Here is a 15,522-nt window from a genome sequence, read left to right as displayed (position 1 = left end):
GATACTTCGTGGGTGATTTTTTTTTCATTTGTCTACTTTTCCACATTGTCAAATTGTCTTTAATGAGTATATATCACTTTCAAAACAGAAAATAAATTTAGAAGATACATTTAATGCTTTAAATTGGGTGGAGTATCAGGTAAATCATGATGTGACTAATGGATTGGCAGAAAATGATAAACAAACCAGAAGTCACAATGAGGGTCATAACGAGGACAAGATAATTTGTTTTAATAGAAAATAAGAGGATAAGAAAGTGGTAGATTAAAACAAAAGAACAAAAAAACCCTCTACATTTGAAATCTTGAAAGTACTTTTAAGTTCCAAGGATAGCTGTAATTGTGGATGGTTAAAATGGAAATATGTGCATACACTTTCTCTCTCTTTCTCTTTCTTTCTCTAAATGTAAATAGGGATGGATTTTGATAGGGGGTAAAAGAGAATGAACCAAGTGAGGATGCTCGGGGTCAGTGGACAAGAGCAATTTGAATGAGAATAAGCCAGGGTTATAGAATTTTTCAGTTTGGACTTCAAAAAACAGACACAAATATTTAGCAGCTTTACCATGGCAAAGTAAATTATATACTTAGGCAGCAATTAGCAATTACAATTGAGATGCAAATGACCACCACAAATTTATTTTGTGATGAATATGTAGAAATAACCTCTTTAAGTTGTGTTATATTTATTAATAGGTCTAGTTGTATATGAATGCACCCTGGATTCGGAAATAAATGGGCCTACCTCTATGGGGTTTTCTCCTCCATGCATAGATCCCAACTCATTTTTCAAAGTATCTGTTTATATCTCCAATAAGCTTGGTCTAACTCATTATATAAATAAGGCCTTGCTGGTAAAGCACATTAAGCAATCTTCTTTGAAGGGAACATTTTCCAAGGAGTCTGTGTAAAATATCTTTTAAATGTATCCCACTTTTCCTGTGATACACTCTAGTCACTGAGAGAAACACTATTTAAATGTTTCTAAATTTCCACATATGCCTTGGCCAACCTACCACAGGAAAGTGTAATACATTAATGCATGTGTGGGGTTTTTTTGTTTTGTTTTGTTTTACTACTAATATTTACATTAATAAGAGCTACATAAATTGATAATCATCAATAATTTGGAAGGATCTGGAAGGCTGAAATATAACTGGGTTGAGACAGACTTCTCTTTGCTAAGACTTGGTTCTGACTCAGGAAAGCCTCTTCTTGGAGTGCTCCCTAACCCACACAGCCTCTCCAAGGATCACATAGTATAGCCATATATCTACTTCCATTCATACAAAATCTGTTGATACACCTACTTTGTCATTCTGTGAACCTGTTGAAGTAGGGAATATATTTAGTTAATTTTTATATGTTAGCACCCATAAGAATTCCTGGAGAATGTTACAAGCTCAGTGAATATTTGCTTGAACGAGTGAATGAAAATAAGAATTAATGATTGAATGATTTCCATCATGCTATTTGTATTATGGAATTACAGAAGGCATGTAGGTTAGAATTAGTTGTTCTGGTCTACATGAATCTATAGCACAGTACTATATTCTACAGAATTATAAAGTTCTTATTTAATCTGTACTGCTAACCCAAAAGTCAGCCTCTATTTGAAAATTAATTCTGGTATACCCTAGATGTCTTAGGAACATTATGATGCCTCCTGGTAAAGCTTCCAATTATGTGTTCATAAATTTGTTTTTAACCTGTCAAGCACACATTGCTCCTTCTGTATCATACCTATTCTATTCTTAGTGAAATCACTGGATTCCAAATCGCAACAGCATGCTTTATTTCAGCAATAATTTAGCAGAGACAAATCCAGTGCTACATGGAAAGATGCTTATTATCTCCTGCACCTCTGCCTCTCACTCATCTAGCCCTTTTCCCAACATCTATGACAAAAGGATCTCCCTCCTCCCTTGTCTGTTGTGCTCAACAAGCTGCTGTAGAAAAAGCAGTGAACTGAGAACTGCCAGTCCAGAGACTCGGCCCCAGGGTTGTTGCTATCTTGAGTTAATTAGACTTTGAATTTGTACCTTAACTGCTTTGGGGCCTCCATTTCCTCATATGTAAAATGAGCGGGTTGCAACAAATGATAATTGTATGTATATATATATATATACAACTACAAGTTTTTATTAAGCTTTTACCATATACAAGGAACTATGCTTTGTGCTTTATATACATTATCTCATTTAATTTTAATCCTCCAAACAAGTTTATAAGGTGTATCAGTCAGGGTCCAGCAGGAAACAGATGGTACATACCAAATTGAGTAATTTGAGCAGTGCTTCATTAAGGAACTGTATTAAAAAGGTGTGAGGGCAGCCTGGGTGGCTCAGCGGTTTAGCGCCACCTTCAGCCCAGGGTGTGATCCTGGAAACCCAGGATCCAGTCCCATGTCCAGCTCTCTGCATGGAGCCTGCTTCTCCCTCTGCTTGTGTCTCTGCCTCTCTCTCTGCATCTCTCTGTGTCTCTCATGGATAAATAAATAAAATCTTTAAAAATAAAAAAAAATAAATTAAAAGGTGAGAGCAGGGTGTTAGGAAACCGCAAGGGATGGTGCAGTGCTCAAGGCTGGCAAGGGAGAGGGAAGTGACTACCTGAATCCAGAGAGAGAGCTCTGTGGAAAGGGCTGCTGGGGCTACGGCTGGGATGTAGCCAGCCCACAGGCACCCTGGAATCCACACTCAGACCGCACTCTACCATTCTGGGCAAACCCAACAGGAATTAAGGGCCAAAGTAGCCTTCTAAAAATGTCCATACCAGCCTCCAGGACCACAGAGGAGGATGGAGAGAATGAAGAGTAGATGTGGAGAGACCAACAGAAAATAGCCAGTAGTATTCAGTATAGATATTCTGATTTATACATGAGATTACTAAGGGTCAAAGAGGTCAGTGACTTACTTAAAGTTACACAATTGACAAGGAAAAGAACCAGGATTCAACCCCTGTCAGTCTCCAGAGCCTGGGCTCCTGACACCTCCTCAGCCTGGGAGTCCCTTTTTGTACCTTCAGGGTTAGAAACAGCCTCTGAAGTGATCTAATTTAGCCATCTCCCTTAGAGATGCTGGAACGAGATGTCTTTCCATTTAGGGTTTGAGCCTTGAAGAGACTTCAAGTCACCTTTGAAAAGCTAGTAGTCTTCCTATTCCTATTCTTATTGTTTATATTCTGACTTGTAATTTTTAGATTTTTTTAAAAGACTTTATTTATTCATTCATGAGAGACACAGAGAGAGAGGGGCAGAGACACAGGCCAGAGGGAGAAGCAGGCTCCATGCAGGGAGCCCGATGTGGGACTTGATCCCCAGACTCCAGGATCACGACCTGGGCCGAAGGCAGACGCTCAACCGTTGAGCCACCCAGGCGTCCCCTGACTTGTAACTTTGGTTTAGAACTCAGATGAGGGCACCTGGGTGACTCAGTTGAGTGGTTGCCTTCAGCTCGGGTCATGATCTCAGGGTCCTGGGATGGAGCCTGGCCAGCGTTGGGCTCCCTGCTCAGAGGGGAGCTTGCTTCTCCCTCTACCTCTGCAACTCCCCTCATTTGTGCTCTCTTTCCCTCTCTCAAATACATATAATGAAATCTTTAAAAAAAAAAATGAGACACTGGTATGGACAAAGTTGTTAGACAGTCAAAGAGTATAGCACTTTTTATTATATACATGAAAAAATTTCTTTCTTCTGACATGCTGTTGAAAATAAGCATAATTAAAAGATTCTCCTTTTCCAAAGAATAATGGACTGTATAGTATGGGGAATGGAGAGGGAAATAAACGAATGATTGGATTTTCCTATTTCTCATGCTGGAATTAGAATACAGCCCAAGATCAGGCCTCTTAGATGGCTCAGTTGGTTTAAGCATCTGCCTTCAGCTCAGGTCATGATCCCAGACCCACGTTGGGCTCCCTGCTCAGTGAGCGGGAAGCCTGCTTCTTCCTCTCCCTCTGCCTTCCCTTTGCTTGTGCTGGCTCTCTCTCTCTCAAATAAATAAATTAAATCTTAAACACACACACACACACACACACACACACACATACAGCCCAAGATTATGCTAAGTGTTCCAGAAGACCATGGAAAAAGTGAGCAGAATGGAAGATTTTTAAATGAAGTGAAACCAAAAACTAGCATTAAGCATATTAGTCAGTATCCCTGTGAGGGCCCTTAAGATAAGGAAAGGAAAGGAAATTCTCATACAGTGAATAGTCAGATTGTTAGTTACTCCTTGCATGAGAATTAAATTTGCTTAAGAGGGAAGACTAGTAATTATCTGAGGTCAAGGGGCCCATCCCCAATCTGTCTGCTCCCTTGTCAAATAGAGATAAAAGTCCCACTCAGGACTCAGTACTGGGGAACTCTTCCTGCACAAGCATTTCCTGACCTACAAACAGGTTATTGTCTCAGAAAGTCAGTAACTCAGTTGTTGGGAATATGAAACAAATCTTCTAGAAGCCAGGATGTTATAAAGGGTGACTCAGGGCTAGACCAGTCCTCAACACCCATTTAAACCCAGAATCTAATTCAACTAGCATTGCAAATGCACTTCCTGGTATGAGTCAAGAAGGCAAGTGACAATACTGGGAACTCGGCTTGACCTCATCCCAGGTCAAGTCCTTTACCTGGCCTGTTCTCAGTGCCTCTCAGAGGTCACCATAAGCCCAAGCAAGAATGGAAGCTTCAGTTTCACACAGGCTGGAGTGGTAGATGGGTCAGCTGTCTCTTCCTATTCATGGATTGAGAAGGCTGCTGTGGGTGAACACTAGTGTTTCAGTCTGGATAGGCCTCACCTTGAACTCAAATGTCTTTTTCTTTTCCTATTTTTCTTTAAAAAAAAAAAAAGAAGATTGTATTTATTGAGAGAGAGAGAGAGAGAGAGAGACAGAGACACAGGCAGAGGGAGAAGCAGGCTCCATGCAGGGAGCCTGACGTGGGACTTGATCCCAGGTGTCCAGGATCACACCCCGGGTGCTAAAAAACTGCACCACCAGGGAAGCCCTCTATTTTTCTTTTAACACCAGAGTAGGTGATCTATCCTTTATTCCACCTTTGAAAGTAGTAGAATATTTACATTTTTATTTTGCTCACTTGACAAACTTCCCAATTTTAGCAGACCATCTGCCCACAAGTAATGAGGTGCTGTGAGTGAAGAAAAAGGTGGCATTTTAGTTACTTTTCAAAAGCCATCACTGTGGCCTTGAAAGAATACTCTGAGGAGAAAAAGTTCAGTTTAGGACCCAGTTTTAAGTAGCTGGTTAGTCATAAGAAATCTCCCCCAAAACCCAGATATAGGACATATTTTCCATGAAAAGTGATTTTCCTGCCGCCTGAACCCTGGGTATGCAGGTTACTGGATTGTTAGATAATCAGCAGCAGCTTCATCAGGACTCAGTAGTGAGTGGAGATGGGGTTAGGACAAAATGAGGGAAAAGAGAATCCAGTGGGTCCTGCGAAGAGATCCCTCTTTCCAAGCAAGCCCGGGTGTGGAAAAGTCAAAGTTGACTTTATGAGAGTTGGGGGAGGAGGGGCGGTGAAACAGGCTCATCTGTAGGCCTTCCAAAGATGAAGAATTGTGAACTTACCCTAAATTCCCTTTTAAATTAACTTTGATTTAGCAAATCTCCCGGTAACTCCCCCAGGCTGGGGAGATAGAAATAGGCACAAAGTGGTATCTAATAAACCTATCTTTCAGGATAAATGAGTGTTGGGGGAGGTGGAGAAGGAAGAAGGTAAGAGGTAAGGGAGGAAAAATAAGAGAAGGAAGAAAGGAAAGGAGGTAAGAAAGAGCGAGCATTCTGCCAGTTGACTTTATTTCCACACGAATCCACCCACTCTGAGCTTCTGTTGTTGCTTTGTTTATGCAAAGTTAGCGAGGCTAAGACAGAGCGAAGGGCTGAGAGATGCACGCTGCAGAAGATAATGTTTTTAATGTAAATGAAACACACACACGCACACGCGCGCGCACACGCACGCACGCTTGGACCCAGGCAATCCCAGCCTGCAGACCTTGAAAACCGGCCGAGGAGGGCTGGGTGGGAGGCCCAGCGGCGGCGAGCGTGGCCGGGGACCGGCGAGCTCTGGGGAATCTCAGGTTCGGATTAGTGACAACCCAGAAGTCACGCGGGCGGCTGGGGGAGGGAGGCTGGCCGAGGGCTCCGGACTCCCCCGAAGGCAGAGCAGCTTCCCTCGAGGCGCCGGGCGGAGCTGGGCGGACCCGGAGAGGCCTCCGTCCCGGCCCGAGCGCTCGCACCCTGCCCCGAGATGGAGTTTGTCAGCGATCATAAAATGGGGATTGATTATTCCAGCCACCATTGATTAGGGAAGAATGCTTACTGCAGCAGCGGGGGAAAGGTTAAGAGGAAATTGACCTTCTTCTTAGGTGACATAAAGTCATTAGGTAAATGAGATATTCACACCGGAGTTTTAAAAGGTCAAGCGCAATTTTTATGTGCGGCCCCGAGGATCAACCTGGCGCGCGGTCAGGGCAGGACCCCGGGCCTTGCGGGGGCGCGGACCCGCAGGACGCCGACTCCCGCCGCCGGGCCCGGGGTGGGGAGCGGGCGACTGCGTCGCGAGGGTCGTGTGGGCGGCGGCGCGGGCCTGGGAGGCCGCGGGCTCTGCACCTGCCGCGGGACCCGCGGGCGCTTCTGCTAGGCGTGTGCGTGCGGCCCCGAGGTGCGAGGTGCGAGCTGCGCCGCCCGCCGCCGGCCGGGAGGGCTGTCGGGCCGGGACCCGCCGTCAAAACCCTGACCCGCCCGCCCGCCCGCGTCTCACAGAGCGAAAGTGTGCGTGTGCGAGTGCGTGTGCGTGTGCGTGTCGAGAGAGAGAGACACGTACTTATGCACGTGTTGGTCCCTCTAATGATAGGAATTAATCCTCTTACTTAGGACTAAAAGGTAACGTCGAAGGACGTCCCTTTGATGCGGAAAAGCATCATCTGTGACTCACATTCAGACTGATTAAGGAATCATTGTTACACGCTTTACAAGAAGAGAGTGTTTAATTGAGGGGCATCCGTAATTTTACGGCTTAGCACAAAATTAAACGTCATTAAAAACTCAGAAATTCCAACTGATTTTCCAATTATTTTTATTGTCTGAGCTAATTGTTACACAAGGGTATCGCTTCCCCCAAAGGCATTTAGAAAAAGAAAAGGAACAAAAGGCGGCAGTACCTTTTCCGAATTTTCGCCCCGGAGATTGGGAGCTGTGGGCAGGTACCGGCCAGGTGAGCCCCCTCCCTCCCCGCTGCGTCGGCGCCCGCGCCCCTCCCTCCCCCACGGCAATTCAGCCCTCCCGCCGCCCCCCGCTCGCCCGGAGTCCCTGCCACACCTTGGGACGTGGGAGAGCGGTGGCAGCTCTCCTCTGCAAACCATTACAGCAAGACTGGAAGTATCTGTAGAAGGTTGATGAATTTCTGGAAGTAACACTTGTCATACAAGGCGGAGAGATTAAAAAAGCCTAAGTAAACACAGCTCTCCGGGGGCGATCCCTCGAAGCCTCTGCCTCCGAGTGCGTGGCAGGAGGGGGGTAACACGCAGACACGGACTGGGGCATGTTTATAAACGTGCACATGAAGACACAGATGCACACAGCAAACTTTCTTTCGCTTCTTATCTGTTTGTTTTGAGGAAAAGATGGGTATGGAAAAGCTTCTCAGGTGGATTCTGGATTTTTCCCCCCTAAGGCTGAGATTGACGGCACAAAGCCAAGCTATCTTTGTAGGAGTGGCTTCTCTTGATGTCCCTGTATATTTATTTAAATATAACACAAGGTTTATAAAAAGTGCTTCAATGTGATGGAAATGAAAATGCATCCTTACAGCTCATCCAGAAGTGGCCCTGTCTTTCCTATCAGACTTGGAGGGAATCCTAGAAAATAAAAGCACAAAATTAGGCAAAATGTGAATTTTTAAATTTCAGTTAGTTTAGAGTGAGTGTGGAGCGATGGGACGTTTGCCTTTCAATGGGTGTCTTAATTTCTCTGTGATTTTTAGGTTAGAGACTTCAGTGGACTCCAACTTTCTATCTGGCTTTCCCATCATCCACCACCACCACCACCACCACCACCACCACCCCATAAAATAAATGATTGCCTCTGATCTGACATGCCAGGTGAAAATGGGTAGAATTAAAACTGTCAATTCTCCTTCCAACTTGTGTCTTTTGATTGAGTTCAAAAGCTTTTAAAGGTAAAACGTGCCGATCATTTATATGTATTATTTCTTTTTCTCCTATCACAGCTTCTAAGAAAGAAAACGTATTTATGTTTTCAAATTCATTTTCCCTGGAAGATTTCAGTCTTCCAGGTAATTTGATGATGGACTCTGACACGTGGGAGAACGCCTGCCCGCAAAGCAACAGCCCGGTTTACACAAGTGCACTAAGGAGATACATTGAAGTCCGGTTTTTCCATTTTTCGACCTAACTGGTTTATCTGGAGCTGAGATGTGGATATTTAAACCCGAAGCTTTCCAAATACTACCATACTATTTCGGAGAAAAGGCCAGAGTAGGCACAGTTGAGAAGAAAGGAAGAAGGCTCCCTTTGAAAGTTAGAAATGGTGAAAAAGACATGTAATCCGATGTGGAAAATTGAGTAAAAGAGGCAGTGCACACTTTAGCTTAGGCAAAGATTGCTGAGTCCTTTGAAGAAACTGACACAGATTTTCCAGAGATGGGAGGAAAGAGAGAGATGGGGTGGGGGTTGGGGAATCCTAGGGTGGGCATTTTATGTAAATGAGTAAATTTGAAATGTAGTACAAATCCAGTATAGTAAAGCTGACAGTTCTGACAGTATTGACAACATAAATATATGTTTGAACACTGCACTTTCAGACATTTAACCGATGAAGCAATAAAAAAATTCGACTACAATATTTCAAATAATCGACATTGATGTTTTGATACATCATTTTTATACTCCAAATCAATCTATCACTCTGGGGCTGGTCAATTTTGAGTAAAAATGGGCTGCAATTATTAGCACCTTGGCTAATGATGACCTAATAACAGTCCTCAATTAATTACACCCATACTGTGCTTTCTTCCTTTGGTGTTGGGGAGCTTGGGGGGAGGCAATCCTTGAGCAACAAGACCTATGATTGTTTCATCCCCCTCCTTTCTGTTCCAGGTTTGAGATTAAGGGGAGGGGGGGCAGAATTTCAGATTTAGGAAGGGGTCTTCGGTGATCACAGACACTGCAGGATGAGGTCCCCTCATTTCAAGTGGCCACCAGGTCTGTATTGGAATATTGTTCTCACTTCTACTTTGCCAGGTCAAAACTAAATTTCAGAAAATGCCATTAGAAAGTTGAGTGACTCTAAATCTCCCCCAGGCTTCATAGTCTATCCTCTGTTTCAAGGAGTAGATGGAAGAGAATAGCTCAAAGGGAGAACTGGAGATTTCCCTAGGGTTCAGAGTGTGGTGTGTGTGTCTGCGGGGGGAGGGGGGGAGATAAGAATTCTAAGAGAGTATCTAAAGCACCCAGTTGGAGTTGAATCTTTCCTTCCTCCCCTACTGCCGGGAACCGTTCTCCACACCCCCGCTGAGGGTTTACAGGCCACCGTTTCAAAGCAAACAACAAAAAAGCCACAATCTGAGAGAAGACTGAGCTCTTCGGGGAGGGCAGGGGGACGTCGGAGAGTCCTGCATCCTCAAGCCTGCCGGCCGCAGTTCCCAAGCGCTGGCCTTCCCCTCTCTGCCCGGTGCGCTCTCCAGTGCATTCTCTCACTCCCACTTTTCTTTCCCACTCCTCTCCAGATTTGGTGGGTGGCGGGGGCGGGGGGAGGATAGAGCTAGCTGGGTTTGAAAAAGAAATCCTCGACAGGCCCGGGATCCGAAGAAGGCTCGCTGCGCGTGGTGGGGCAGCCCCCGCAGGCGGGGAGCGCGTGGGAGCGCGTGGGTGGAGAGCACGCGCCCAGCTGCCTCCCAAAGGCCAGGCGCCAGCTGCGGCTCCCACCTCTGCGGAGCTCCGACCCTTCCTTAAACTCGCACTGAGCCTCGGCCTCCTGACCCGAAACTTCGCCGGTCTCCACTAGTCGGGATTCCAGTGTCTGATTTCCTTCCTTCAAACTTCACAAATGCAGTTTTAATCCCCTCCAAACCACCGCCAGCTGAGACGCCGGGACTGGAGCAACGTGTCGAACAACATTAAGGTGCCGAACAAAGACACAGGTGGCGAGTGACCCAAGTTGGGTGAAGGTGGGAGCCTCAGGAGGGCTCCTTCGCCAGAGCATCACCTCGCTCCGAGGGTATCAGCCCCTGGCCCGGTCGCTTCCAAAGCCATCTGCGCTGGAAGTGGCGATGGGAGGTGGAAGAGGAGCCGCAGGAGGAAGGAAGAGGGATGGGATCGGGATAGCAGACTGAAGAACCCAGAGAAAGAAAAGGAGAGGGGAAGGACGGGAGGCAGGAAGGGAGCGCGGGAAGGAGCCAGAGATCTGCGAGAGCAAGCGCACGTCGTGTTTGGAGCCCCGCCAGATAGCGCTAGAGGGCTATTTATTGAAATACTTTTCCTTCTGCGAGATGGTGAAGCAGCTAAAATTGGGAGAAATAAGACATAAGAGAGAGTAAAAGGAAAGAAAGTACGATGATCCCACCGCATCTTAGTTAAGAGAATAAACTGCTGGGTACTTTATTAATGGGGCGGGTGGGGGGGGGATACAGGAGAGAAAACCTAAGTGAGGAAAGGACCAATCAACAAACAAACAAACAAACAAACAAACAAACAAGGTCCCCTCCTATCTCTTGATCCCAACTAGAAAGAGAGTGAGCAAAGTGAACAGGTAAGAAAGGAAGTGTAATTCTTCCTAGTTCAACTCTCAGAGCTGCTGGTACGGGGCTGGGAAGGTCAAGAACAGTTCACAAGGATGAGCTGAGGTTTATAGAGAAGAGATATTTTTAAAGTAATAGATGGCTGCAAGGGGCTGGGGAGGGAGAAGCAAACACATTATTGGAACCGCCAAATAAAATATATATCAAAAATTCCAACTGTCAGCCAGCAGGTCTGGAGCAGAAGAGAGTCCCTCTGCCTTTGTCCCAGTGATGCCGGGCTCAAGGCTGTTTCTGCAGGGCTGCAATCAAACTCCTTGAATAACAATTTATAAATACTCTGGGAAGCTTGGAGAAAAGACCTAGACTACAAAAATTCACTGTTGCATTCACAACTCAAAGAACAGTGAAACAGATGGAAAGAGAAGACCTAGTGACAGAGGTGGAGTCCAGAGAAGAGTGAGGAAGGATAAAACATTTTGATCCTCTTTACTTGCTCAGGTCAGTAGTGCAAGAAAGAAAAAGTTATTTCAAATAATACTTCAAAGTACTGATTTTGTTTTATTCTAAAAACTCTAGTATCTCACACATCCAGCTTCTCATTTAAAATTGCACTTTCCTTCTACCTGAAACATTTTTTTTGAATCAAAGTAACAATATCTTTCTTTGAAATCAGCAAACAGAACCTCCACAAATAAAAATTAACCTTACAGAGAAAAAAAAAATCTGCTTAACCCAAAATACTCCAGTTCAAAACATTAACTAAAGTTACAAATAAGATTAAGGTTGGATTTATTTGCTCCTCTAGCAAGCCGTCAATTATTCTAACTATTGTAAGAAGACAAAAAGGATTTAAACCCGGCAATTTTAATACACAGATTAACACTTCACAGTTCTGAGGAATTTGAAGTTATCTGTGCTGAGGACCTATAACTTTCCGGGGGGGGGGGGAGATGAAATAGGCACACAGGCTTCTTAAAGAAGGTGGGCAAATTCACCTAAAACAGAGTCTAGGTTCATAAATGCTCATTTCAAATTAAGTACGCCCTCTAAAGCCAATGCCCTTTAAATTGAGTAACGGTAGTGGGACTCATTTATTCTTTTTAAATTTTAAATGTTACCTCTAATAGCATTCCGTGTTGAAACAAAAAAGAAAAGGAAAAATAGAAAAGAAGCAGTTCTCAGAAGTCTTAGGGATGCTTCAATAAGAAGTGATTAAAAACAGACTAGACTCTTAAATTTGAGAGGCCCCATCCCCCCTCCTATTCACCCCCACCCCATCAGGTCCCCTCCCTTTCACCTCTTTTTTATGCAGTGCCCCACCCCCACTCCAGAGCTAAGTAGCAGATTTGGGATTCTGAAGAAATAGGTTTCAGCATCCATATTTGTTCTGGGGCACTTGTAAAATGCGATTTGTAGAGGGTCTTTAGCCTTCTGATTGTCTTTGAATTGTTTTTACTGAAACAGATCTTTTGCAGTTAATGAGTCCCCACGCAGCTGGACAGCTCCTCTTGGACACTGAGAACTCTAACCCCAAAATGACCCCAATTTGACACCGCAAGATGAAATTTTACCGCCTGTTAAAACCATTTCCAGCCTGGGCAAAAGGAGCTGACTGTTGACGGAGGTGTGTGCCGCCTCCTGCGACCCCCATCTCGTGCCAGTCTCCTGGGCCTGCCCCACCTACTTTTCCTTCACCCCAAATGTGGAAGAACAGAGGAGCCTCGCAGCCTGGATTGGGGGTGCAGAGGCTGAGACTGGAGCATCAGTAATCAGGCTAGAAATCAGAAAGTGTGTGCACCTCCCTGCTTTGGAATCGCTACTGTTGGACTGGCACAATTGGACGAGGTAGGGGAAGATCAGGAAGTTCTTAAATGTTGTTCAGCTTTGTTAATAAAACATCAGCAAGTTGGTGATTAAAAGTAATAGCTTTTTAATTCATCAGATTGGCCAAGACCCGACACCCTGAATCACCTCCAACTTGATCTTGTGTGTAATCTACTGCACTGCGATGCTATTTTACACTTATAGTTTCACAAATGACATGCAACTAGGTAAGTGAAATCTCTTTAGTCGCATGAAATTTGGGGTTCTCCCCTTGAGCAACTGGTGAATTTTTAAATGATGCAGATTTTCCTCCATTAGGGCTTCATTTTTAACACTCTCACACTTTCTTACCTGAGGTCTTTGGAGTTAAAAATGATTGCGGGTTTTTTTTTTTTTTCCTTTGACTCTATCTTAAAATGTCCTATTTCTCTCTCCCTCCTACATCAACCAGACCATCCCTGTAGTCTGCTTTAATGTAGCCAGTACAATGCAAAAGAAGTTACAGAATATTAGAAAGTAAGGAAGAAAGGAGTTCAGGTTAAACTGACTTCTGCATCGACCGAATGATTAAAACACATGAAAACCGAGTTTAAGCTTTTTTTCTTTTGTAAAACCCAAGATTATTAAGGAATTATCAACCCATTATGAGTTTAACAACTGTTTGAAAACAATACAAAAATCATCAATCGCTCTGCACTGTTTTTACTCGGATGCACTGCCACGTAAGAAATGTTTGTATTTCTTTTAGATGCTAGTGAAGTTTTTCTAGATAAAGGCTGTGGGGGATGCTAACTCACTTCACAGTATCACTAGGGAGAAAAAAAAAACGGTGGTAGAAGCAGCAGAAGGTAGCAACGTTGAATGTTTAAACTCTGCAACGTAGATGTTTGCTTCGAAGTTGATCTTTACAAAAGCAGCATTTATTAAGGAAACTGAGTTTCTTTTTTTTAAGGGAGAAGTAATTGGCACTCACTATACAGGCTATTTAAAACAACAATAACCCTATTGACGACAATACATACACAATATTGAAAATACGAACAACTGGAAGAATAAAAACTAAAAATCACTATAAACTTCTCAGCTAGTGGCGCTGCACGGGGAACTCGGCTCCAGCAATTTCAAGATCTCTAGCAGACAACGCTCCGCAGGCGAGACCAGATTGTTATTTTTCTCTCATCCTTCCCGAAACCCCAGCTAAACTGAATTCACGTAACTGCCGCTTGAAATAAAATTCTGCAAGACAACTTTTTTCGTGTCCTCTTTCCTTTACTACTCACCTTTTCTTACATGTCGACGAACAACTCAGCAACAAATAAGGAGGATGCTTTTAATCTTGGAGTCCTTCTAGGGAAAAAAATATTGAGGAGGGGTATGTATGGACCCTGCCCACAACCTGCAGGTTTCATACCCGTTGGCTCATACAGGCTTGAAGCCCAGCGTAAAAGTGCTGGAAATCTCGTCTAGACACTCGTCTCCGAAGCTCCAGGCGACCGGCGGTCCCTATATTCTGGTCAACGGGGCCAACACCTCGCGGTCCGCAGCCCCGCTCCCCGGCGTCGCACTAGCCTCGCCTCCGCCAGCCTCTCCGCACTATCTTTATATGTGAGGGCCGACTTCCCGCAGACATCATTGTTATGATGGCTCATTTAATCAAACTGTTTAATTGCTCTGGTAATCACTATCATCATCACAGGTGCTCAATCATTCATTATTTTTGGAGGGCTTTATTGACCTCCGGAGCTCATTCCCCAGCCCTATTAAAACGGGGCCAAATTTTTCCGACTTAGCTTGGAGTCTCAGCAGGCTGATGTCTAAGCTCAGTTGAGTGTTGCCTGAACGCTTACCGTGAGGCAGAGAAGATGGAAAGCCACGCACCCCCTCCCCAAGCTCATCTGGGCGTCTCTCTCTCTCTCTCTCTCTCTCTCTCTCTCTCTCACACACACACACACACACACGCACACACACACACAACTTTATTTTCCCTGTGCTTCCTTTCCCCCGGGAAGTCGGGTCAAAGTAGCGCGCGGAGAATACCCTACTTTCTACTCTGCAGAATGAATTCAAAGTTGGAGAGGGAATCTGCTGTTGAGGAACAGTCTGTTTTCGATCCTCTGGGCCAGGGCCCGTGCGCCGGGCCAGAGCCGGGAGCTGGGCAGAGGGTGCGCCGGGAGCTCGCCGCGCCGGACCGCGGGGCGGGCTGGAGCCGGGGGGCGGCGGGGGCAGCTGCGCCGCGCGCGCCCGGGGACCGTGACTCCGCCCCCAGCTCGAGGCTCCGAGTGATTGACGCAAGGCCACCGGGAAACCCTCGGCGTCGAGGTGAGGCTGGGTGCAGCTCCAGCCAGGGATTGGGGGAGACGCCGGCCAGAACTACTTTCTTCGCAACCCCTGTGGGATATTTACCTTCCTCCTCCCTCACTCTCCTCCTTTCCCTTTTTGGAAAAGTTCCTTCGGAGTCTTCCCCAAGCGGCTGAATCGCCCAGGACCATTAACACGACCATTAGCTGCAGTTACGGCGCTCCGGCCCCTGCACCCCGGGCGACAGCAAAGCTGGGCAGGGAGTACGGGTCAGTTCTCCTCCTTGCAAGGCGTCTTATCCCTCTCCCTCCCTCCCTCTCCCGTGCTTCTAAGCTCTAAGGGAGCTCTACTTCGGAGGCGCACAGTAGTGGCGCGCGCGCGCGCACACACACACACACACACACACACACACACACACACTCCTCCTGGCGACTGCAGACAACATCAAACATCCACACGACTCCTCCCCACTTCCTCCCTCCCAATTCCACCGCGGCCCCCAGAGAGTCTCCAGGGTGGCCCTCGTCCACACCGCTGGGAGAGAGCGCTCTCTGATTTAAGCTTAGCTCTTCTCGTCCTGGAAAAAATAAATGTTGACAACAAGGGTGCTGGACGTGCACAGGGAAG

General features: G+C 45.7%; 2 long non-coding RNA genes across 5 annotated transcripts in view; one reads left to right on the top strand and one right to left on the bottom strand.

Moving 5' to 3' along the window:
- LOC140622688 (uncharacterized) overlaps positions 1-15,522 on the bottom strand; it is a 56,942-nt gene that overhangs the window by 39,277 nt on the left and 2,143 nt on the right. The gene's annotated exons all lie outside the window — the stretch shown is intronic.
- On the top strand, positions 9,822-13,860 carry LOC140622689 (uncharacterized). Its single transcript, XR_012022383.1, has 5 exons — positions 9,822-10,157; positions 10,997-11,271; positions 12,238-12,618; positions 12,716-12,824; positions 13,550-13,860. It is a non-coding gene; the product is annotated as an uncharacterized lncRNA (long non-coding RNA).

The sequence above is a fragment of the Canis lupus genome, chromosome 32 (genome assembly GCF_048164855.1).
Source record: "Canis lupus baileyi chromosome 32, mCanLup2.hap1, whole genome shotgun sequence".
In the NCBI taxonomy this organism is placed as follows: Eukaryota; Metazoa; Chordata; class Mammalia; order Carnivora; family Canidae; genus Canis; species Canis lupus.
The sequence above is the reverse complement of the archived record's forward strand: the minus strand, read 5'-3'. Positions and strand labels throughout refer to the sequence as shown.